Source organism: Pipra filicauda, unplaced genomic scaffold, assembly GCF_003945595.2.
Source record: "Pipra filicauda isolate LSUMZ 115617 unplaced genomic scaffold, ASM394559v2 scaffold109_size3271384_pilon, whole genome shotgun sequence".
NCBI lineage: Eukaryota > Metazoa > Chordata > Aves > Passeriformes > Pipridae > Pipra > Pipra filicauda.
This window is the reverse complement of record NW_024103540.1, coordinates 412,090-434,781: the sequence shown is the minus strand read 5'-3', so window position 1 is coordinate 434,781 and position 22,692 is coordinate 412,090. Positions and strand designations below refer to the sequence as shown.

The following is a 22,692-nucleotide window of genomic DNA, read 5'->3' as shown; positions in this document are numbered from 1 at the left end:
TATTAAGGTGCAAGTTAGTTGGAGCTATCAAGCTGCTTGGTAAGGCAGCACCTACAGTGAGGAGACTGCTGAAGTTCCTGTCCTTCTCTATCACTCCTGCAACTATTCTTGATGGCTGTAGCCCCAGCTGGCTTCTCCAAAGCCAGGTAATTAATCTGAAGGGCAAATGTCCCAAAACTAAAGGCAAGAAATGATCAAATAGTAGGTACTTCTGTTGTTTTGCCTTTTGTGAAGGCAGCTGAGTCCCTGTGCCTGCCACATCTGTGATGCTCAGAAATGCTCTGTGCTAGCTGCACACCACTTCCACTGAAACCAGTCCAAAAGAATCAAGGCACTTCAAAAGTCTTCAGAATATTATGCAATTAGAAGCAATTATCTTCCTTAAGGCCTTTCCTAGCTTAGCTCCTTAAATACGTAGGGCTACAGAGTCTAAATCCAAACTGCATACAGCACCTTTTTGGACATGAGGTCGGTCAAATTCAGGTACTTCATACCTCTGCAGCCACTTGAGGTTTCTGCTTTGTCTCACCTGTGTAGCTCAGACCTTTGGAGATAAACCTGTTTTAGCTGGGATGTTTTGAGAACATATGCTAATTGAAAAAGAAGCAACTGGAAATGGTCAGAAAACTTCTGATTCTTTTTTTTTAATTTCATTTTATTTTTCTTTTAATCAAACTCTTCGCAGAAGAGGCCCAAAGCTGATGTCATGACTGATGCTGATTGGAGCTTAAGTCTGCACTTTCCCAGTGGAGACCAGGAACCTCCACTTAAGTCATCATCTTGTTCATTTGGGGAAAGAGTGGAAGAAAACTCTCCTTTTTTTTTCTGTGCACTTTTTATCTTTAATGGTGGTGGGAAGAAAGTAGAATTTATGCTGCCCTTACCTCTCTATTCTCCGTGTTACACACCCCATGTGAGATCCACAGATGGTTTTGGTGACTGTGGCAGCACAGTAGACTTGAGCTTGTTGCAGCCTGGTCCCCAAGCTGTGGTACTGAGCAGGTCTTGTAGCAGCATGGATCCGACTCAGGACTGTGGCTGCATCCCTGCCAACACTTTATATCACGTTAAGCACACTGCACAAGCATTTGTTTGCCAGTTCAGAGGCTGTAACAATATGTCTTTATTCCAGGGATTTTTTCTTCACAGCTCAGTAAAGCTATTACAGTAGAATATGGAAGAAAAAAGGAAACACAGGGCATTTTCAAGATTTTATTGCCTTTTTTATGTGTCCCCCCTGTTAAGTAGATATTGCTATCAGTGCAGTCAATCTAATTTTGCTATTGGATAACCGCATCATGGCCAAATAAAAAAGTAGCATTTTATATTAGCAGTTTTTGGATAGGATTATGCTGTCATAAACAGGCTCAGCAGGAGTTTCAACCAGGGCTTGATGTGCAGTAATATGCCTGAAATGTCTACTTTTGGTTTCCTTACATGGGGTGATGGCCCCAGCTTCTGTGGATCTGACAGATCAGCTGACAACAGCTACATGTTCCCTGCTTTATATTCTGCTTTTCAACTCGCTCATCACTAACCTTATGTACAAAATAGAAGGTTGGACAGAATTGCTCGGATAGGCCAGGTAACATCTGTAAGCAATTATATGTGGACTGAAAAACACCCCAAACACTGGAACTCAGTTTGCATGGAACTCAGTTAACTTTATTACTAAGCATAATCCAAATTTAAGAGCGATATTATGCCAAAATCCTTATACTTAAAGAAAACAACAAATTAATATCCCTCCATGTTCTATTATTATCTTAAGTCATTAACACTGGAAAAGGGAGGATTATTTTGTTTTCATGCTGGCCATCTTTCCCTGCTGGTACCATGTCCTTTCCCTCCTCCTGCAAAAAGGAGGAGAACTGGAGTCATCCAACTTTGCCTGTGTAACCACATGGGACTGTGCCACTCCCCAGAGAAGAGTTTGGGAACATCTGCAGACATCTGGTAGATGTACCCGGTCTGTCTGTCTGCTCTAGTCTGTCACTAGGCATTTCAGATCCATTTTTTTAAAAAACCCTGTAAAAGATTTGCATAATTAAAAGGGGAACGGAGTTTCGAAAGGGGCAGCTGGCCACCTCTCTTGCCTCCTGCTGGCAGCAGAATTGGCTGGGAAAGGGTTAAACTGAAGTCCTAAAGGCCTTTTAAAACCTCCTGCTTGAGTTTGCTGTGTTGCTGTTGTAGTTTGGGGTGAAATAGTCCTCTGGATGTCTGCAGGAGCTTTGCTTTTAACGGTGGTTATAACCTAAGAGCTGGTATTTTCTCCAAGGTGTTTCACACTTTCTTTTGAGGTTGGGGCCAAAGTTTAGATGTTTCAATACCCAGTGTACAGGCCCCCAACCCCTTCCCTGGAGCTGGCCTGCAGACCACTAATTCAATAGGAGACATGGCCTAAGTAATCCATGTTAATGATGTGCCTATTTAAACCATGTTGCCTGATAGGAGATGTCTGGTATCTATTAACCTGAATACCAATTACACTCAGAAGATGGGGAAAAGGCTACTTTTCAAGAACACAGACTATAAAAGATGCACAGAAATAAATCCATTAGTGTAATTTTCTTCATGTCTGTTGCCAAAAGGGAAAAACTGGACTATGCTTGGCAAATCTTGGGCACTGGACATTAAAGAGTGGCTACTGTAAACAAGGTAAGAGAAGCTATGTCATCCCTCCCCATGTGCAGCCCTTTATTTATGTTTCCTGGGAAAAGAGGTCTCTTGTTCTTGGCATGGATAAAAGCTTGGTTTTGAAAAAGCCAAGGGGCCAGCTTCTCAGGAAGGTGGAGAGTGGAATAGTCTTGTAGACCTCCCCGGAGCGAGGTCAACTGGTCTCAGCAGAAGCTGTGCCCAGTTATCTACAACACAGTGGAGAGGGTGAAAAAAAGGGGGTGTTACTGCTGAGCCTCTTACATCTGTTTTGTTTACTTGGAAAGTTTCTTATTCCTTTTCTGACTAAACTAATCAGACTTGGAGAGATGGCCTTGAGCACACACAAAGCTCCTGCAGCCAGCAGCAAGCCATAATCAGTAGAAGACTTTGTAGCGTTGTGGTTGGGGATCCAAATATTCCCTTTCCTTGGAATGCAGCTTCCCTGTTTCCTCTGAGAGCAATGTTTGCTCCTGGCCCCCACCCGCTCTCTTCTGGCACTGCTGAGATGAAGCACTTGATGACTCTTATAGAAGAAACCAAGGGGCCTGCCCTGCAGGGTTGAGGTCTATTATTTTTCTTAAAGAAGGGGAAATTTGGAAGTGACACACTATTATTTTAAGTTTGGCTATATTTAAACCCTCAGATTCTTCCCAGATTGTTACCCGGTGTATGTTAGCAGGTTGCCACGGGATTCAGTGCGGCAATGTTGACATACACCTTCTGAGAAACTGAATTTGGTTTTATTGAGAATTCCCATTTTTGCATGACTTCAGCCATAACATTCCATGATCAGTGTTCATTGGCTTGGTAAGATGAAACTTCAGATACGCTAAAGTAAGACTGGATTCTGCAATAATAAAATTGATCTGGGTTGCTCGGAAGGAGAAAGAAGCTGATGACTGGGGGGGATCTTTTTTCAAGTGAGAGTTGTCTCAATAGCAATGAGAAGAGCTGAATTGAGCTCCCCTTCCTTTTTTTTTTTTTCCCCATCAGTAGAGGCATATTTCATGAAGTCCCCTTTGAGGTTAGATACGCTGAGCCTATTTGCATACTTGGAAGAGGTCCCCTTATAGAGGAGTACAGTGAATACCTCTGGCATTTCATATTTAAGTTCTAAATATAAAGGCAGTCTAGAAGGAGTTTGTCTGTGAAACTATCCTAACTGCTTGCTTTTCCCACTAACTAGACTTCTTAGTGGAGTGATTTTCTATGCCAGGGAAGTTCTGATTATTATATAGGCATAAATGTGCATGTTGTGCACCCTTGTTAATTGAAAGGCTGAATATTTAATGCGCTGAGGGTGTGCATCTATTTTCTGAGTGCACAAGGAAGGCTGCGAACCCTGAGCACAAATATCCCATAGATGTGTGGGCCAAGAGCTGCATTTACACTGTTTTGGGTAAAGACAAGAACTTCTGGACTACTAGGGCAATTTGGCATATCGGCCTGGCGCAGAGCAATGTGTGATTAAAAAACAATTCCACAGTGTGGATCCATTTGAATACCAAGTTATTTTATAAAGCCTTCACTGTGTGTTTTGAATGCACATTTGCTGTTATGAATAACAGGAATTGTTTGGCTTGGCCTGCCTTTGTGCCGATGCCAGCTGGCACGGAGCGAAGCTGTGACACATGACACTACAGCTGTGTCCACATGTTTCTGCCTTGCAGTATCCACTTATATAATTTACTTTTTTGATCCGCAGTCGAACTATTCAAGTGAGTATAATTTGCTTTTTTGATCCAGAGTCGAACTATTTAAGTGAACTCATCGAATTACACATACCAGCCACTTCTGTGAGAATACTTATTTTGTCATTGTCAAAAAAGAAAAGTATATTCATTATTAGTCACTTGTGGCAACACAGCAACTTTATTAAACCCATTCCAGTAAAAAATACATCCCTAATTGAACTAGAGTATTTATTCCACTTGATACGCACAATTGCAAGACAATAGCTTAGTATTTAATCAAATGAGCCATTAAAAGAGTAACTAATGATGATCTTACTGTAACTGATAGGACCAGACAGTGATGCTGCTTATGTTTTTCTGTACATCATTGGGATGTTCTTATTTGCCATCATGATTGGATTTGCAATTGGGAAAGGTTAGCCTGTTACCTCCAAATTAGTAAGATTTTTTTCAGCCTGTTACAGGAACTCTTGTTGTGCAATACTGTATTTAAGATTGGTAAACTTGGAAAAATAGAGCTGAAATTGAACTTAACCTGGACTGAACATAGCACGCTGAAACTCTTGTTGAAGAACACACTCTAGCTCAATTCCAGTTATCCAAAACCAAGGCAGGAAATAAAAAAAAAATTAAAATTACTTTTTTCAGCTCGCTGGGAAAAAAGAAATAACATGGCAGTCATACAGACAACATTTTCATGTAAGCCTATTTTATTTTATTTACCTCTTCAATCAGAGTGAAATAGGAGAGGGCATGGACTCAGCTTTTTCCCCTCTGAATTTAGGAAATAGTACCCAAGCGTTTTATTCCCAGTGCACACTGAACTCTGCTGCAAGATGTACTGTCTTGCCTTAATTCAGTGCAGCTTTTCCAACGTCAGGTCTCGCACAGACCAAAGTAGCTGCGCATTATCTGCCGTATGGTCCTGGTGGAGCAACGCGCCGTGTTACAGAGCCAGGGTCACAAGTTCATGGCAGAAATGATTCATATAGCCTGGAGGAGGGAGCCTAAATTCAATATGTGAGACCTGAGAGGAGAGTGGGGGGATGATGGTGGTGGGTGCCCCTATCCCAGGCTCTCCTCTTGCTGGCTCTTGCAGAAGGGACAGAGAAGGTGTGGAGGGACCAGGACCATGTCTGATGACCTGTGTGCATGTGGTGACCTGACTCATGGCATATATATATATATATATAAAATTTTTATATATATGTATACACACACACATATAAATGCAAGGGAAAAGCTGACCTCAGTTTGAACACAGTGCAGCGTGGTGAGAGCTGAGACATGCATGACAACTGAATATTAAATTCTGTTAGCACTTAACGTTATTCGGCAGCAAAGAGCTTTAAAGAAACCAAAGCAATTGAGGTTTAACAACAAAAAAAAAAAGAGAGAAAGGGAGAAAGTAGAACTTTAAAAATCTGAGCGTTTTCTCAAGACACTCAGTAAGTATTATGTTCTTGGTCAATAACGTTGCCTTTATAATCATATTGACAACGTGTGCTGAAATGTATGTGGCATGGCAAATTGCAATTTAATGTCAAATGACAATAAACCAGTCAGAGATCATTCAACTGAAACAAAATATCACTTTAATTAAGCATTCCACAGGATAGCTGTAACAAATACGTTATTAACACATAAAGTACTCCGTTTCAGGTAAGGCTCATGATATAAGGAAGTAAATTCAGAGCTGGGGCTGACAGTCCGTATTTCACTCATCCCATTGTGCTGAGGGACGGCAGCACATATAATCAGATCCAGTTGCCCTCGAAGCCGAAAGGGAGCCTTTCCATTTTAATGACTCATGAGCTACCACACGTATTGAATTTGAGGCAAAACCCGGAAGAATGTACTCCTAGGCTTAATGACAAAGTTGCATGTTGGGTTTGGTCTCTTTTTTTACAGAGAGGTGAACCTCAAAAAATTTGTTCGTTTAGTCTCTGGGGCTTCTCCCAGCTCTCTGAATTTCTCATGCCCACAGCATGAACCTGGAAATCTCACGGACAGGCTTTCCCATGTGGTTTTGTGCTCCATGAGTCCAGTGAGACCTGGGGAGCAGAATGCAAGACCTCGCTTGTCTGTGAGTTAGACAGCATTGGGGTACATGTTGTACAGATGCCCAAGTGAGAGGACATAGTGCAAGACAGGAAGTGTGAATCTGTGTAAATGCAGAATGGCACTGACTAAATTTTTTTCCAAACCCTTAAAAGGTTTTTCTGATCTTCAAGATGATTTTTGTTTCATTTTCTTGTTTCTTTCTTGTTTTCCTAAATAGGCAGATATAATAAAGCTGAAATACAGTAAAAGAGCTACTTGCTATTGTAATGTTATTGAGACTTTTGATGCCCATTTTCATCAGACAATCTTCAATTGGTGTTTGGTTTCTTTTAGGATGGATATTTGTATGAAACTTTATATTTAAAAAAATCCATGTTTTACTGGGGTGTGGGAAAAGTGACTGGTATTAAGGATCAGTAAGAGCCGGAGGAAAAATTCACACTCTGTATCTTGTTCTTCAAGTTTTAAGTTAGGGAGGAACAAGTAAGCTGTATGAACAGGCTGTGAGAAACAACCCCAAAGTAATTAAGTTTGCATTTTTAGGTATTGGACAACTCCCTTATATTCATTTACACGTAAAGAAAAATTGCAATGTGGCTTGATAACTCTACAGAGACCATGAAACATCTTGAGTGGCCATCTCAGCAGGATGTCTTTTTCTTTCCTGAATTTGGATTCAGCATTTAAAAAAATTAATATGAGAGTTACGTTGAGTGAAATATATACAAGCAGATGCACACGTGTGCCATTTGCAAGGGGCTTGATCCCAACCCTGTTAAATAAATGCCACTGCTTGTGTTTTGAATCAAGCCCTCAAGATGTTAGGTCTGTCCTGCCTCAAGCTGTGCTGTTTCTACCTGAAAGCTGTCTCTCTAAATAGCTGTGAATGTCAGGTTTTCCTATGGAAAACAGAGTTGATGCATCTAATAAACAACTGTGGGCCACATGGAATTGTTGCATCTTCTCTGATGAAGTGCATCAAATAAAGTGAGAATTATTGTTTTCAATATGCATTGCATGACCATACACAAATTTTCAAGTGATGAAAGCACCGAATGGTTTTTTGCTGTGGTACTTTTGGATTCAAAGGAAAAATATGGCTGAATGCGTATGGAATACGGATGAAATGTCTTGTAATCTCTTGTCAATTTAGGAAACCTTTGTGAAATGGAAAAGTTCTTCATCAGCCTTACTCTGTGGGTCTTGGTCCTCTCAGACTGTGGATCGTGTGGCCTAGCAAAAGTAATTTTATATAACTTTAAGAGTTGTAAGGGAGTTGGTATGTGGGTACTCCATGGTGAGAAAAGCTAGGATGAACTGTGGGAGAGGAATAGGTGAGCAGAGGGATGTTGCCTCCTTTTTTGTCCCACAGAATATTCCATTAGCTTAATGTAAGCTGTGGGGTTTTTCCTAGTTTTTCTTCTTATACTAGAACTTAGTAAAAAAAGGTCTTAGGCGTTTCTACATCTTGTGGAACTGCTTTTTCAACTGTTTCTTAATTTACTAATCGTCTTCACTCTTGGTGAAAACATCTTCTTTATCCATTGACAGCATCTGATTAGGTCATTTTGTTTTCCCAGTAGCAAGTTATGTATGCTGATTTTATTTTTTATTTTATTTTTATTCTCTCCTGCCCCCTTAACAGGAACTTAAATCTACACTTTGACAATCCCTACCTAATTTGCTGCTGCAAATTTTAACTACTGTTCCCTTTTTAATCAAAGTCATCTTGTGGTGCTGCAGACTTAAACTCTTCTGTCACTCTTACTATAAAGTGACGGACAGACAAGTTAGAAGGATTTAGGGAACTTTGCAATATTTGGGGACAAAACTTGTAGTCATTTGACTTCACATATGCCAGATATGATCTATTAATTTGGAAGGTGATATTTCTTGCTGACAGAGTTTGAATTTTGAAACAAAATAAGGCTTGGAAGGTATAAAAAATTGAGAGTTTGTGAAGTTGTTGATCACCCATTTGCGAAGTTGTTGATCACCCATTAACTAGTCACAGAATCAGAGACTGAGTCAGGTTGAAAGGGACCACAGTGGGTCATCTGGTACAACCTTCCTATTCAAGCTGGGTCATCCTAGAACACACGGCACAGGATTGTGTCCAGATGGTTCTGGAATACCTCCAGAGAAGGAGACTCCACAGCCTCTTTGGGCATCTCTTCCAGTGCGTGGTCACTGCACAGTAAAGAAGCTCTTCCTCATATTCAGGTGGGACTTACTGGGCATCAGTTTCTACCCATTGCCTCTTGTCCTGTTACTTGGCACCACTGACAAGAGCCTGACTCCATCAACTGTTATTATCTCTGGGAAACGTGGACCTTTTCTTTCTCCTCTTCTGCCCAAGTGTCATGTAAAGAGCTTATATAAGTGTGTTTATGTGTCCTTGTAAGCCGTAGTTTCTGGTGTGATGGCAATAAGATCCACAGAGATGGACTTACAGTCATGCAATTTTGACTGGAGTGACCAGAATGTCAAATACAAGTTATCTCCAATGTAGCTGGAGCTTGGAAGATGCTCCTCAACAACTTTAGGAGAGACAAAGTTGTCCAACGATAACAACTGGTGGAAATGTTTCTTTTAAAATCTAGAATAGGGATGAAAAGGGAAGAATTAGTCACTGGTGTTTGGTGTCCGCTCCCATGACCAAGGTGCTAGACTTGAATTTAAAGCAGTCTTGTGGGGCAGAGTCTTGATCTCTCTCACAAGATTAGCAAATTTAGTCAAATGATGGACAGTGAAGAAATGGGATGTTCTACCTTTGCTCTCTGAGAACCATAGTAATGAAACAGCAGCCCAAGTGCTTTGGGACAAGACAATGGCAGCTATTTCCAAAATGATTGATGTTTACAAAATTAACATAAAGAAAAACAGGTCTTCTTCCTGTTTGGTGTTTTGTTTGTGTGTGTGTGTGTATTTTGTTTTGTTTTCTTTTGTCTTTTTTTTTTTATAGATCTGCATTTCAAAATACTAGTATTAATAAAAAGTCTAACATTAAAAAAAAAAAGAAAAAACCAAAAGCTGGTCTACTCTCTCCCCAAAAGCCATTTACCATCCAAAAAAAGGTTTTGACGGAAGCATTTCAATCAGCTCTAAGGGAAATTTTCAGAACTATTTGGTGACTGAGAAATCTCTCTGGACAGATTTGTTTGAAGGTGTTGCAATTGATAGTTTAGGTGAGTGCTAAACAACTGTGGCTTTCCATTTTTATAAACAAGCATGATACAATGTGTTTTCCAATTACATTTCTAGTTGCAGTGGTTACCATTTTAGAAGAACCGTCTGCCAACTGTTACCATACTGTGGTATCTGAGGTCCCACACTTATTTCCTATTCTGAGGACAGAGTAGACTACGCTACCTCTTGTAGAACTTTGAGGCAAACGTTGATTAACGTTGACTTTTTAATGGTAACCACTGTGATTTTTTTTATTCCTATAATTCATAGCATTATGCATAATAATAATGTGAATATCACTGAATTATTTATAAACTTATGTTGGTAAATAATAATGAGGTAATAACAGTGAATTATTTCTATATTTACACCAGTAAATAATGAAGATGAGAAATCATTTAAAGGAGGCTCAGTCTCTTACTAGCCTACACCAATTAAAAGATGTTTGCAAATGTATTTTCATGCCAAAAGAAGGAGCTGCCTTGGGGAGGTTTTAGATTTCAAAAAAACATTTAGAGGTTGTAATGTTTGAGCAAAGCCCCTGCATGATGGTGCAGCTGCAATCACTGCCACCCTCTTTGGATAAATAAATGGAAGTGAAAGAGAGGAACTGCATTTACTGATACTTTGCATTGCTGAGACTCCTGCCAGGACATGTGGATTAGGTTTTCACTTTTGAGGATGTTCAGGTGTGAGAGTGCAGAAAATAGCTGTAGGAAACCCCTGAAGGTGATAGAGAAGAGGAATCTCCTCTACTCAGTGTTGCAGAAAAGAAGACTGAAAGGTGGCTTGACTTGAAGAAGCTCTCAGGGGAAGAAAATACCAAGCAATACAAAATTGTTTAATTTGGTGGATAAATGATGCAAACCAAAACCAGTATCAGGAAGCTGAAGTGAGACAAGTGTAAATTGAAAATGTAGGTGCTCCTGGAACTGCTCAAGTAAACTGCCAGTATGGGAGGTAGTTTTTTGCTTCTTCAAATCGAAACAGAAGGCTGCTTGGTGGAAAATAATTTTCTATGGTAGAAGCACAGAGGGGAAATAAAAAGCCAGTAAACTCACCTGCTTGGAGTTTTCCACATAGAAAAGGCTCAGCTACATATGCCTAAATTAGCAATGGGTAAACTCTGATTTTGGCTGAACACAATTAGCAGAGTTTACTACAAGGGTAACTTCATCCATGGCGTTTCGTAGACTGTGATAAACAGTTCAGCCTGGATAAAGTTGTGTTTCCCTCAAATTGCATGGAGCTGTTGCATGCAAGCAGCGTTAAGTTGTGGGAGGTGTGGAACGTGGGATGGAGACAAGGAGGGTCTGGGATCCATTTCCAGCCACCAACTGGCTGTCTTGAGGCTATTCTTCAGCTGTCAGATCCCTGCTTATAAAATTGGCATAACAGTATTTACCTTGTTAAGGAAGCATGTCATGATCTTCAGCTAAAGAATTTAAGGGGCTATTACTATTTATTGTTGTTTTGTATTTTTGACTGTATTAGCTCAGAGTTATTTCTTGGCACTTCTGCAAATACTCCTGGCTTCTGTTCTGAAAGATTGCACAAGGTTGTGGATGGGAGCTGATTTTCTTAGTCTCTAGTTCAAAAGAGGGGAGGGCCCCCTTTTGGATCGGAGAAGAAGGTGAAAAATGTGACTTTTTTAATGGTCATGTCCTGCTGTGGAACTCTTGGATATGGGGAGGGACGGTGAAAGTTGTGCAACGGGCATCTCCTGGTAAGAAGAAACATTGAGGAATTGCTTCTTTTGCTTTTATAACACAGTTCTCAGAGAAATCTCTTCCTTTAAAGTGGTTGTGTTTCTTAAAATATGAATGAGATTGCTTCCTGTAACCATGGGAGATGCATTAGGCAGGAGTGTCTGCTGGGGTAGGACATGAGTGGGTCAGAAGAAAGTGGTGATTGTTTGGCCACCTGCCTGGTTCAAGGTGCTCAGCTGAAACATACCTTCCCTCCATGGGTGGCCTTTTTCCAAAAGCATTTAAATGACTCAGAAACACAAACCCCACTGACTTCCAGCCTTGTGCAAAGCACTGCTGCAGGAGCTGGGTTCTCATCCTCCTCCTATTACCTAAGGTAAGTTCAGCCAACTGGGCTCAGTTCAACTGGGGACCCAGGAAACATAACATCAGGAGAGACATCTTCTGTGCCACGTGTCCCAGCGTGTCAACTTAAAACACTGCCTGTGTGATGAAGAGTAATGCAGAAACCCAACTAGTCCTTGCGCAGCTGCTGTGCCTGAAAAAAGCAGATGAAGCTCTTGTCTAAACACTGCCAGCTGCATTTGAACTCTGTTATTGGAGTGAGGGTAGTTTTGAAGAGAGAAAAATGAAGCAACCCCCCCCCCCAAAAAAAAAAACAACCCCAAAGTAAGTACTTTTTTGGAGAAACACTGGAGAAGCCAAGCTTCAGCTTTGAAAATTTTTCCCCACCACAGCTATCATTAACCGAGTGGTAATCCGTGTGAAAACCTAGACAAGTTAAATGGCAACAGAGCCATTGAGCATGGGTAGGACAAGGCCTTTGGAGAGGGAATAGCAAATCCCCGTGGGATTTTGTACCTGCAGAGCTTGCGACCTTTTCTCTTTCATTAGCAAACATTGTGCGTTATTGGACAGTACCTTGTGCAGTTACTTACAGGAACATTTAATCAAATAATCTTCTCCCAGGCGGCTCAGCCCACTGCAGTTTTATAGTTACCTACTTCAGCTGGAACAGTTCCTTTCAGCTGTAAAAGCAAATATGCAACATGGAAAAAAGTCTCGTTTTATCAAAACAGACAGAACTATTCCAGCTGCTGATATTAAGGTAAAAATAGCAAGGTTAAATGTTAAACAACCTCTGAGTGGACTTTTATAACTACAAAGAAAGCCAGACCAGTTGCTCTGAAAGCACTTTCCATTAAAAAAAAAAAATAAAATCTTGTTTTACTTCTCGAAAGAAAATTTATTTTCCCCCATTGCTGGTGATTAAATACAGTGGAAAGTAGTTCCCTTGATAACAAATATATCAGTAACGTGTGGTGCTTCCTGCCCCAGCATCTTGTAACTCACAGAAGTTTCCATGGCCAGATTTGAATACTCAAAGTGCTAATAATGTCTGCTAGTCAGCCTTCCTACTGCTCAGAAAATTTCACTCCTGTGGCTTTTTGGCTTGTTTTGAGAAATCACTGTAGAGGTTAGTGAACTTTTCAATGTGTTGGTATTTAAACTGTGGTCAGACAGTGAAGGAAAAAAAAAAAAAGAAAAGGAAGAAAGGAAAAAAAATAGGGAAGAGAAGAAAAAAGTTCATGAAAAGAAATTCCCCCTTAATAATTGTTTATATGACCATTTGCATGGGAATTGAACTGATTGTGAAACCTCCACATTAAAATGGAATTCCTCTGATTCTTAACATATCTTGAAAAATATAGCGCATTAAATGAAAAGATGCTTAAAACAATGCTGGGGTTTTGTTCCAGAGAAACATTTGGGCACTTTCACTGGGAAAGGAGGTTAAAAGGTTGTCAATGCTTTCTCCAGGGGCTCTGTCTGACAGTGAACATGTGTTTCCTCCCTTTAATCGGCTCGCCAGTAGCCAGAAAGCTGCTTGTTTTCTGCAGAGGTTGTCAAAAATGATTTCAGTCTGGAGACGATGAATGATAAAAGAGGTTTTCAAACACAGTTTTGCACTGTAGCATTTGCAGTCCCAGAGAGGATGGATTGTATTACAATCTCGGTGCAAAGGGCCATGTTCCCGTAGCAAGAAAACAGTGCCTTGCTCAACCTGTTTGATGCTCCCACTTACCTTTCAAACTTGAAAAATAGAAGCTGGACCTCAACTAAAGGAAAAAGAGAAAAATATCATCTCAAGAGCGTGTTCCTTCTCTCTGGGAAATTAAATGGTTTACGAATTTAGTAAAATTCCTATTTCCCTCTTACCATTTGTGAAAGTCACATTTCCTTCAGGAGTTTATAGAGTGCTGCTTCTTCTCCTGGATATTTTTTACAGGTTACAGATTTGTTCCCTCTGAAGTTAACAGTAAAACTTTCTCCACACAGCCTGGGCCTATAGTCAAAAAGTCTGATGTCATAAAAATAGCAATTTACCTTAGTTTCTGCTGAAATCACTCTTTCAAGACGGAACTCAGCCTCTTCCTGAGATAAGTACCTGTGTGTATGCAGAAACACAATTCTTTGTTTTTGGGCAAGACTTTGAAAATTGGGTAAGTAATGACAGCAAAAAAGATTTCACCTGCAGAGATTAATGCCAAACACAGAATCTAACAGGGGATTTATGAAGCTGGCTGGACCCTGGTACCATTTCCACTGGTGGTATTGTTAACTCTACAGGCTCCGAAATTCCATACATCAGATATTATTTTTAAAAACACAAGTGTAATAACATCAGCAGTAAGCCTTGCCCATGATAGATGATTTTATTCCTGAACGCCTGCAGCCTGTATCCAATGCCTGCATGAAGATTAGTTGCCTTCTCTCCCAAGCACGTTGATTAACGTGATGCTGGATGTTTTGCCGTTGTATAAGCTGCTTTTTTTAGGAAAAATTCTTTCTCCCCAAACTCCAAATCAGTTCATTATTTTGTCCAACACACCAGCAAACTGGTTCCTCACAGCTTTTCCATTCCCACTGCCAAGTGATCTCTGTCACCTTTCTTTTTTTTTTTTTTTAATGTTCTTCCTTGACTTCTTCACCACCACTAGTCAGGAGAAAGTGCAGACAGGAACCCCCTGCAAGTGCTGTTCATCCCCCAGTTCCACAGCCCTGTATTTTTAGGAGGGAAGCTCTCAGGAGTCATCCTTGCCAGCCAACGCCGGGTTCACCCCATGAGTTTGGCAGACAGTGGGGGTTGTCCCCTCTCCAGGCTGATCTTGGTTGCTGCTGGACTCATCTGTCCCAGCTGGAACTACCTCCAGCTTTGCCAAAACTTGGGTGGAAAAAGAGCTGACAGTGCAGTAGGAGCAGGAACCACTTGCAGGGGATAACTGAGCTCAGCAAATGCCCCCGAGTAAGTACCGTGCAATGCGGGTCAGATGTATGGAAGGAAAACAAATTTTAGACATACTGAATATATTTGGTTGCTTGATGACGCTTTCCATGTTTTTCTATTCTTTTCCTTTTTATTTGGCTTCTTAACTGAAAGAAAGGAGCCCGGCAGAGTTCCTATCATGAGTTCTAGCAATCCTTTCAGTTCCATTGAGCTGCTGCTAACAGGAACTTCCTGTTTAGTTGCTACGTTTAAAAGGATGTATATAAACAAGAGAGTCACAGAAATTACTAAATACTAAGAACAGAAGGTTTTTATTATCATCTTTTGAGTCTTGTATACGGGGAAAGCTTAATTCCTTCTTTTTTCTTTTTCTTTTTTTTTTTTCCTGGGTACAACTAAACTCCAAAACATTTCTCTACTGGTAACTTGTATTCCGGTCTTTATTATTTTTGACAATATTTTAAATAGTTGGAGTTGAATTTTCTGCCAAGAAAGGCACGCTGTCAGATGGCAACTGTATTGTGTAGAACTAAAAAATTGAATGTACACTCAAAACATACTCGGGAAACTTGAACACAGAACTGGAAAATGTCTTTTTTTCGCCTGAATATGATTACCATTTAAGCAGTGTAATGTTGTCAGTGGTTTTGCTGTGCGTATGGTCAGCTTGGAAATCTCCGTTGGTGCCAAAAAACTTATAACAGGTGCATGGAGAATTTGCTAATGTGCTCTGAAGAACCTGTGCAAAACAAGAAATAGTGCGTGTGTCTGGAAAGTCCCCATCTGGCCCAACAGCATCTATGTCATGTTGCTCTTGACTAGTTCTTGGGCAGCACTTTGAATATTTAAAACACTGTCTCATCACAAAGTTTCATTGTGACCTTGGCCTTCTCAAAACTTTCCCCATCCAAACTGAAGTGCTGGGGAGAGACAGAGCGAAGGCAGCGCATCCCACCAGGGGAAGGTTCAGCTCCTCCTCTTCCTCATGCCGAAATATTTGGTTAATGCCATAGATTTGGCTAAGTGGATTCAATCAACTGTTTTCACTCTATTATAGTTCATAATCCCTATTCAAGATGAAGTGCACTGCAGCCTAATGAATGTGGTAATGGAATCCTTGTGTATGTTTTTCCACAGCGGGGTGCAGATTAGCATAAGTGTCATATTCTGTTGGCATGCCTGCTATTATATCTGAGGCGTTGCACACACTGGGAATTTTTCAACTGGATAGTAATAAGATGAATATGGTATGCACATGCACATAGAACACACGGGTTTTAGAAAGTGATCTATAATAAATCTCACCTGGAGGAGCATTATGATAGATTAACTTTGCATTTTGGCTTAAAAACACAGTATTTAAGCCAAGTGAGTGGTAACACAAGTACAAAAGAATTAGATTAAATTTCATGCACAGTTTTAAAGAATGTTGTCATTTAGGGCAGCAGCATGCTAAGAGTGCTCTATAGGTCTTAGGGTTTCCTATTTTCATATATTCAGGTTCAGAAGCCCAGCTCAGATGTCCCACTTGCTCAGAGCTGGTTGTTACAGCTCCAAGAGTTGGCACACAGGTAGAGGAAAACTTCTGGATTGTAGAAGATCACCATGTACGTGCCTCCTCGGGCTGTTGCTGTCAGTCTGTGAAAGATGAAAAGGAAAACCCAGCTATCTTTATTTCGGTAGCACTTAGGTTTTACCTGCTGAACTGGCTCTTTTTCTCACGAGCTGATCCCACCAGGATGTAGCAGGAGTTCATGCTCAAACAGAAATCCTTTCCAAAACAAGACTGAAGTTCTCACCATGAAGCGTTGTGTAGCACAGTCTATATTTGACCTCCAAAATTAATTTTGCTCCAAATTGGAGAATGCATTTTTAATTATTTAGGACATTCTAGTTTTCCTCTGGTTAAAGAAACTCTTGATGAATCTCCTTGCACATCACCTAGGAGAGACAGCACAGCTCATGATTAGTCCCAGAATTTATTACTTGATTATTGAAAGTGCAGGCCTGACAAATTCATACCACTTAAGAAGTGGTTTAGTGTGACTAATCAAAGAGATTTTCCTGGCACACAGGAGGTATCAATATATATAGACTAGCGTAGAAAGGCATATCTTTATGCTTTTAAGCATGGTGGCATGGTAACAGCTTAAACATATTAATCAGCCCAAGGTAAGTGCTGCTTCTGTATCATATTTTAATCTGATTCTTTCTACAGTGCTAGAGAAATTGTATCTGTGGCTGCAATAACGTATAGAAGAGAAATTGTTTGCCAAGTGAACGAGACAATCGGACCAGTCATTCAGCCCTCAGAATTAACCACAAATTTCGTTTACCTTTACTATCAGTAGGTTTCTGCGCAATCACGAGTCAGACTGTTTGAACTTTACTGAGAAGGTAGTGAGCCATCAAAGGGGGTTAATGTTTGTTTGTTTGGTATTTAGTCTGGAGGAGCTTTGCTTTTTAAAAAAAAGTCCTATTAGCGTGGGTCAGTAATCTGATATATTTTCCTTGACTTGGACTTCAGAGGGCTACGCTGATCTGCGATACAATTGAGTTGTGAGTGTTAGTTTCTGTTGTACTCCAAAGCCTGAATGACCTTTTCAAAACTCCAAGAAACCTGTGTTGTGCTCATGTGCAAGAACTGGTTTTCTAGCAACTTCACAAAACTCGATCTAAAAATAAATAAATAAATAAATAAATAAATAAATAAATAAATAAATAAATATATCCCACTGCTGATTGAAAGAATGTAAATTGGAGTTTCCAGTGAAGTTCAAGCACCCTTTACAATCACATCACCCTTTTCCTTGAATGTGGTCTAGAGAGGCTGGGTGGCAAATGTATTTAAGATTCTGAGGAAAAGGGCTGTTAAGTCGACCTTGGTAACTTAACTGAAACAGTATACGTGTAAATCCATTGCAAATCCCTGGCCTTTTACAACTTGTGTCCCAATGGAAATCAGATCACAGAACTGTTTACAAGAGACTACGAGTCATTTGGATAAAAAGCCAGGACAGCAGGCTCCGTTTTATTTGAAATTTTAGTAACCCAGGCCTAAATAAATATTCTAGAAGCAAAATAATAAGGATTAGGTAATTATTATGAGGTGATTATACTTAGGATATTTTCTACTGAGTAGAGAAGAACAATTTCACAGTAAAGGTCAATGCTTTGCCTTTTTACAATCAATTGTAATCTTCAGTTTAAAGATAACACTCCTGTTACCAAAAAAAAAAAAAAAAAAAAAAAGTGCATATATCTCTTTTACCCTGAGCTTTCAATGTCCTGATTAGTAATTTTTAAAACCACTGGAAGTAGCACCATAAAAATATTTTACAACGTTATTTAATGTATGAGCTAATCCCCAGCTAATGGTCAATTTTTGCCATTTTTTTTAAATGGGGAGAAGAGGGGAGGGTGAGGAACCTGCTTTTGTTCAGCCCAATGCCCCATCAGTGCAGAAACAAGAGGGAACTTCAAGTTGTAGTGCTCTGAATAACCTTGATATCACAAACACTATGTTTTCATCAGCACTTCAATCTTCCCTAAATAATATTTTATGATTATATGCTTGGAAATAGTCATATTTAAACTCATGTAACTTTGGGTGGCGGGGATTTGCTTCTACCCCAAAGTCACTTTGAAATAGCTACTGCCAACAGAAGTGGGTGTACTGTTAACTTGAAGAATTTAAGTTCTTTCCTCAGGAAATCATTATTTTATAATTAATACTTGTAGAAAGGGAGGAGGCCTGCCTCTATGCCTGCTGTCACAGGAAGTTCTTGGATTGCTCTGAGTGAAATTATCTTTGATGCTTCTTGTAGTGGAGGCTGCCCTGTCCAGCACTGTCCCCATCCCACATGTCACCTACCAGCTGCAGCTCTTCTGAAAGTCCTTTCCATGGTGGAAGCCTCAAGGAAAGAAATAAGTGAAACCCACACCCCATACTTCCCTTTGAGGTGAAATTATCACTTGGTCTGGTCAGGTATGGAAACAACTGCTGACATGCAGTGGTTTTGTCTCCACTGGTGGAACTGTCTGGTGGTTGGCTGAGCTCCTGACATGAAGTCCTTGTTTTGCATCAGCCTGCACACAGGCATGATAACCTTGACCAGTTTGTCTGCCTGGAGGTTCAAGTTCATTTCTCATCCCTTGTGTAGGTTTTTGGTGTCTGCTCTCAGCATGTGATATTTCCGAGGTGTTTTATCCTTGAAAAGGTAGAAATAATGTTCTTGCCTGGGGATGCCCCAAGCCATAAGTTGTTAGTATTGGTAATGTTCTTAGAAATCCTTGCAGGGAGGAGGCTGTGTAACTGGGTCTGTGATTTGGAAAAGAGAAAATAAGGGTACGTATGAGATTGTACCTCTCAGACAGGAACATGGAGATAAAGGGCATTTACTGCTCTCTGGGGTGGTGAAGTGATAGTGTGGACACCTGCATCCCAACTAATACCTCCAATGAACAACACAAAGACCACAAAGCTGTAATATTTATGTTCTGGTTTAGTGCATTTATTTTCTTATATATTTTCCAGACAATGAGGAAGCTCACTGCAATGAGTTTCCTTGATGTGTTAACGCAATGGATGTACAGGGAAATTTTTGTTTTCCTCGTGTAGAAAAGGACTGAAATGCCATACTGGGGTTTTTGTAAGTGGTAATTGTTTAGTATGTCACACTCGAAGGACAGATGCAAACTGAGGGAGTGGGGAAATTAATGTCCTCTGCTGCTGTCTCATGAAGCCAATACCTGCTGTGATTTTCCAGAGGGAGAACGGAGCACTCTGTCCCACCATGTTTTCATAAGCTGAGCACATGTACATACAAACACTAGGGAAAATGTGTCTATACCAATGTATAGCTCTTCAATGGCTGAGCCAGCAGTATGTGAGCTGACATTAACGATGCAGAGATATATGCGCAGGATTAAAGCTGTTTTCTGAAGAATGCTGCTCCAAACACTGTTATTCTCCCATTTTTGCTCACTCTAGTGAGCAAAACCTTGATTTTGGTGAAAATCCTTCAATGTTCATCCTGTGGAGAACAGTTGCTCTTTCTCTCCTTGCTCAGGTTCGTCTTCCATTGCTTGATCAAGAATAGCCCAAGCCCAAAGGCACTTGCTACTTACAGGAAAATCAAGATCTCCCAGGTAGGAGCAGAATGAGAACTAAGTTGTGTTATTTATCAACTCTACATCCAGTCTGCAGCCTGCAGATCTGTGTGGTGAATGAACCTCATCTGTATTGATGGTTCGGGGTAAAAGGGTCATAAATGCCACCAAAATATTGTCAGAGTATTGTGTCAGGAAATCACCCAGTTGCTGCTCCATGTGCTCTCCTTCCACTAACCTCCTGGCCTGGACCACTATAATTATTACAGCTTCAATTATCCAGCAGTGGATGGTCCCTTGCTGGAAGCAGGGAAGTGTGTGTCAATCCTAATTAGGTCCTGATCCTGGAGACCTAACGCTTCTCTCATTTCCAGTCCCTTTACAGACAAAACTCCCTGGATGAAGCAGAATTGGGTCTGATTTGCATTGTGAGGAGATTTGGGATCAAGTCTCTGGCATTTTTGCATGAGAAGCATTTGCTCTCCTGGTTGACAGTAGCAAGACAAGCACATTCACTACCCTGTGGAAGCAAGCTGTAAAATCTCAAATGGATTTTTTTGCTTCTTGTTTGTTGGATACAACACTGCAACAAAGCTGCCCTGGGAACAATCTGTACCTCTGTCCTCACCCAGCTTCTTGTCCCTGGCCTCTTGGGGGACTAAATGCTGTTTTTTGAAGGAATGAAGGAAAGAACTGATGCCTGCAGGTACGAGATGCTGCATAGAAACAGCCTCAGAAACAGATGAGGTCAGCTTCCCAAATGGCTTTGCTATTGTTTGCTTTAGCACGCAGGGCAGCAAAGTCACCATGGATGTCCAGAGCAAAATAGTCAATGCTGAGGATCTGCCACCTTCCCTATGCAGGCACTGTGCAAGGGTTTCCCTGGAATTAGCTCTCATCTGGTTCCCATGGACTGAGTGCCTGGTGTAGTGCCTGGAATGCATTAGATGTGTTTCTTCTAGCTTTCATCCGAATGGGTCTCTGCTCTGCACACCGTGAAAACAGAACCAAAGTGCTGTAGTAGTACACGTTTCTATGTGTAGGAATGGGACAGATGCATCCTTTCACTCATCCAGTCCTGAGTGAATGGCATCAGGCAGATCCTTATTACCTGCAAGAACCTGCATATTTCCACCCAGCCCCACCCCCCATCAGCTCAGATGTAGTCTGTCCCTAAGCCGCAAAGCCAGAGAGTCCATAATTCCTCTTTTCCCACAATAATTTGCACATAAACGGCTAGCAGTTACAATTTAGCCTTTTCTTCTAGCATCAGCTAAATAATAGTGACACTCTCCCTACTGTCATTGGGTTTTGCTAATTTTAGCACAGATGTAGCTCTTTTTTCTTCAGGAGAGCCATAAAACCTTCTTCCAACTTCATGTTTTATTCCTCTTTGAAGACCAAACAAATTAGCAAAGTTGAGAACTTTATTTTCAGAGTTCATTAAGCCCTTAACAGTAAATCCTTTTCTCACGTTCCAGATGTTGTGGTTTCCTTGACCTCAGTTTATATTTCCTTCTGATGTGAACAAGCCGATGCCTTATTCCGGCCTTACCGATTTCTTTGGAGAGCTGAGCAAAGGGGCATGCAAGTAGTCTCTTGAAAGGTTTGAGAGAGAGAATAAAAAAAATTGTTGTGCTGTTGTACCAACCTGATGCTTCATCTGTAGCCTTTAGACATTGCCTTCCACTGCTTAACACCCTGACCTCTGTAGAGCTATTTTTACATATCGAATGCATTTTTGCTGTTTTATTTTTCATCCCCTTCCTTTTCACTTCAGTACTTTGCATTTCAGAGGTAGTGCTCACCTGCATTTGGGTATGTCGAAAGCACGGCCCTTGAATAAATTAAACGTGTTGTTTTGGCAACACGTCGAGATCTGCACAAATCCTTCTTTTCCGCTTTGATTCCACATAGCGTTTTGGACACACTGAAATTTAGCAGTTTGGGCAGTCCCCTGGATTTGAGTGTTGTCAATTATGCATCATACGCACTAATTAAGCAGCCAAATGTATCTATTCTCTCCCAGCCACCGGTGAATCATTTTAAATGTAGTTTGTGCCTTTTCATCCTCTTCGAATGTTGGATTTTTTTTTTTTTTTTTTTTTGAAGACAGGCACCTGCAAGCCTTTTAGGAGGTGTTACTCCTGCTGTTACTGACATTTTAATAAATGCAGAAATAAATGCTCCCCACCAAATTGTCTAACGTCAACACTTACCTCATTGAGAGAAGTGAGTCAGCTTGGACAGAATTTATAACATGTGCCGTACGTACCTATGGCCGCCTGACGTGAAGCGCATCCAGTTTTGTATCCATTTTTCCTGTTTTCTTTGAAACCATAGTAACTATCAGGCTGCGTTCATAAATATTACAATGAATATTTGTCTTTGTGCTCTTGCACAGGGAAACATATGAAAAATGGATCAAAGACAGCAATTCATAAAGGGGTGAAAAAAACCCACAAGCCCTTCCGTGTGGCGTATCAGTCTGCCTTCCACGCAAGCATCGGTGCTCAGTCTTGCCAACAGATATTTTATGGTGGGGAAAGGCAAATACAGCAATAGAGGGTGATGCCCTGAACCAAGGGAGCCACGGGTATTTGGTGACGACTTGCTTAAGAGAGCACCTCAAGGCATCATCAAATGTCACCAACAAGGTACTGCTTTTTTTTCTCTGCAGAGAAGCTTTTCTGGGAAGAGAGAACCTTGTGCTGGCATTTCAATCAGCTGATGCAAGTTTGAGCATCCCTCAGATGAAATAAGTTGGGGAAACATGGAGGGAGGAGGAGATGTTGAAACGTAGCTGAACCCAATCTCTGATGTTCTGAAGATTCCAAAGGACTGCACAAGTCACAGCCAGTGCTTAACTCCTGTTGGGAGGCTTTGGCATTATTTATTTGGCCTTGGACCTGGATGTCTGCCCCAGAAAGCAATATTCCTCCTCTGGGGATAGTAGAATAGCTGGAGGTATTTACAC

The 22,692-nt window shown here is 40.8% G+C and overlaps 1 long non-coding RNA gene across 1 annotated transcript in view; it reads right to left on the bottom strand.

The window, feature by feature from the left end:
* Window positions 1–16,462: 16,462 nt before the first annotated feature.
* LOC120323208 overlaps window positions 16,463–22,692 on the bottom strand; it is a 38,229-nt gene continuing 31,999 nt past the window's right edge. The window contains exon 3 of the long non-coding RNA XR_005563450.1: window positions 16,463–16,544. This is a non-coding gene — a long non-coding RNA (uncharacterized LOC120323208). The remainder of the gene's footprint in view (window positions 16,545–22,692) is intronic.